This window comes from Lissotriton helveticus, chromosome 6, assembly GCF_964261635.1.
Source record: "Lissotriton helveticus chromosome 6, aLisHel1.1, whole genome shotgun sequence".
Classification (NCBI taxonomy): Eukaryota; Metazoa; Chordata; class Amphibia; order Caudata; family Salamandridae; genus Lissotriton; species Lissotriton helveticus.
Window position 1 is genome coordinate 2,064,179,038 of NC_136067.1, and position 2,870 is coordinate 2,064,181,907.

Sequence of the window (2,870 nt, forward strand, 5' to 3'; positions counted from 1 at the left end):
GTATGCCACTTCAGTATACGCCACTTCACTCTACAACACTGCACTGTACGGTATTACAGTCTACACTACTCCACTCTATACCACTCGACTCTACACCACTCCAATATGCACCACTTCACTGCACTGTACCACACTGCAGTCTACACTATTCCATTTTACAACACTCTACTCTGTGACACTTCAATGTATGCTATTCCACTATATGACACTCAACTGTATGTCACTCAGCTGTAGACCACTACTCTCATCAGTATTCTACACTACACCACTCCACTCTACACTACTCCACTGTATGCCACTTCACTCTACACTACTAGAGTTCACTCTATTATGCTCTACAAAACTCCACTCCACGCCACTCCATTCTATGAAACTCCACTGTACGTTACTCCAGTGTACGACATTCCAATGTATGCTACTCTACTCTATACTCCTGTACCCAAATCCACTCTACAGCACTAAACTCTATGATATTTCACTCTATGACACGCCAGTCCATGCCATCTGATTATACACAACTCTTCTGTACGCTATTCCACACCACAAAATACCACTCTACACCACTCCACTCTACCACTTTCTGTTGTACAGTAATTCAGTTTACGCTACTTAACTGTATACTATTCTACTCCATTGTACCCTACTCATCTACAACACTCCTCTCCATGCCACTGTACTGTCCACTATCCACTGTACACAACGACACTCTACACCACTCCACTCTACGACACTCCATAATACCGTAATTCCACTCTAGGCCAATCCACTATATGCGCTTCCACTGTACACAACTAGAGTCCACGCCACTACACTTTACACTATTCACTCTACAGAAGTATACTGTATGTCACTCCACTGCATGGTAGTCCACAGTACGCTATTCCACTCTATGCTATTCTGCTTTACTAAAGTCCACTATAAACCACTCTATTCTATGCCATTCCACTCTAAGCCACTCCGTTCTACACCACTCCACTGCATACTACTCCACTGAATGCCACTAACCGTACTTCAATTTGCTGTATGGTATTTCACTGGCACCACTTGACTGTCCACTAAAACACTCTATGCCACTCCAGTTTACGCTATTACAGTGAACGCTATTCCACTCTACACAGCTCTACTTTATGCTACTTCACTGTATGCTGCTCCACTCTATGGCACTCTACTCTAAGCCACTAAATTCTACACAATTCAACAGTACAACATTATACTCCATGCCACTCCACTCTACCCTATTATGCTATACACAACTACACTCTATCCCACTCCATTGTAATGAACTCCAATCTACACACATGACTCTATGCTATTCTACACTATGCCAGATCATTTTATGCCACTCCTTTCTTGGGCATTCCGTTATACATCACTCTGCTGTATGGCACGCCACTCTACCCCACTGTATGCTATTACACTCTTCACAACTCTACTGTACACCACTCCACTCTACACTATTCCACTTTATGCCATTATAGTCTACTCCACTCCACTGCACGGCACTCTATTGTACCCTCTTCCAGTGTATCTCACTTAACTTTATGCCACACCACTCTACACGAATCCACTGAACATCACTGCACTCTATATAATTTGACTCTATGATTTTCCTCTCCATGCCACTCTGCTCTATGCCACTCCAGTCTACCCACTCTACTGGACACCACTGCAATCTATGCTACTCCAATGTATGCTTATACCACTGCACGGCACTCCAATTACACTGTACGCCACTTCACTCTATGCCACTCCACTATATGCCAATCCACTCTACGCCACTGCAGTGTATCTTATTCAACTATACACCACTTCACTGTACACCAATGCAGTATACACTTTACCTCACCACTTTATGCCACTCATCTCTACACCAATCCACTGGATGGCACTCTACTCCATTCGACTCTACGCCACTCTGCTCTACCCCATTCCACTGTATGCCATTCCACTTTACGGTATTCCACTGGGCTTCAATGCACTATACCATAGTCCACTCTACGCCACTCCACTCTACTCCACTCTATTCCCCTGTACAACACTAGACATTCCAAAGGCTATACTCAATGATACTGTCCTTCACGTTACCCTACCACACTCCACTTAACAACACTCAACTGAATGACATGTGACACCACGATTTAAAACACACATGTATTAAAGAATAAAAACCATTTACATTTAATTTAAAAAAAGGTTGAAGGAAAGTTATAGTTAGGAAAACGTCATTTCATCACTCTATACAAACCCAACTTAAACTTACAAATGTTAGGAATTATAATTCTAAAGGTATAGTTATAACTTACATTTCTAATTTACAAGTCAAAAGTGATTACTTACATTTATAATTTATGTACCACCTTCAAATTACTATACAACACGCTCCTCCATACACAGTCTTGACACACACTCACCACACTACAGTAACTATAACTCGCCCTTTCTCAATGCAGTAGTTATATCCTTACATAATATATAACTTTACACCACGAGAAATCATAGCAGTCATAATAACACTTAATCATCTCAAATATCTTACTTACTACATATCTTACTACACATTAAATAAATCTGAAGTATAAATGGTACCCTTACCAGGCACTGCCTCCTGACACTTATTTCCACACAGTTCACAGCATTTCCTGTTTAGTGGGCAGTCTTTATCATCCTGGCACTCCGGTTTATCCAGGGGAAGCTTGCACTTGGCCAGGATAGCTGGACACATTCCAGGTTTGACTGGAAACAATAATAGAGTAATGAAGAATATTCATCATCATAATAACTTTATTTCGACTTTTGCAGTCATAAAACCATACAGATTAAAAAGAAGAATAACACAGTGTAAATTAATACATATATGACTTAAAATCCGG

General features: G+C 41.0%; 1 long non-coding RNA gene across 1 annotated transcript in view; it reads right to left on the minus strand.

The window, feature by feature from the left end:
* Positions 1–2,659, minus strand: part of LOC144762027 (uncharacterized) — a 7,869-nt gene extending 5,210 nt beyond the window's left edge. Inside the window, exon 1 of the long non-coding RNA XR_013596006.1 lies at positions 2,593–2,659. This is a non-coding gene — a long non-coding RNA (uncharacterized LOC144762027). The remainder of the gene's footprint in view (positions 1–2,592) is intronic.
* Between the last annotated feature and the right edge of the window lie 211 nt (positions 2,660–2,870).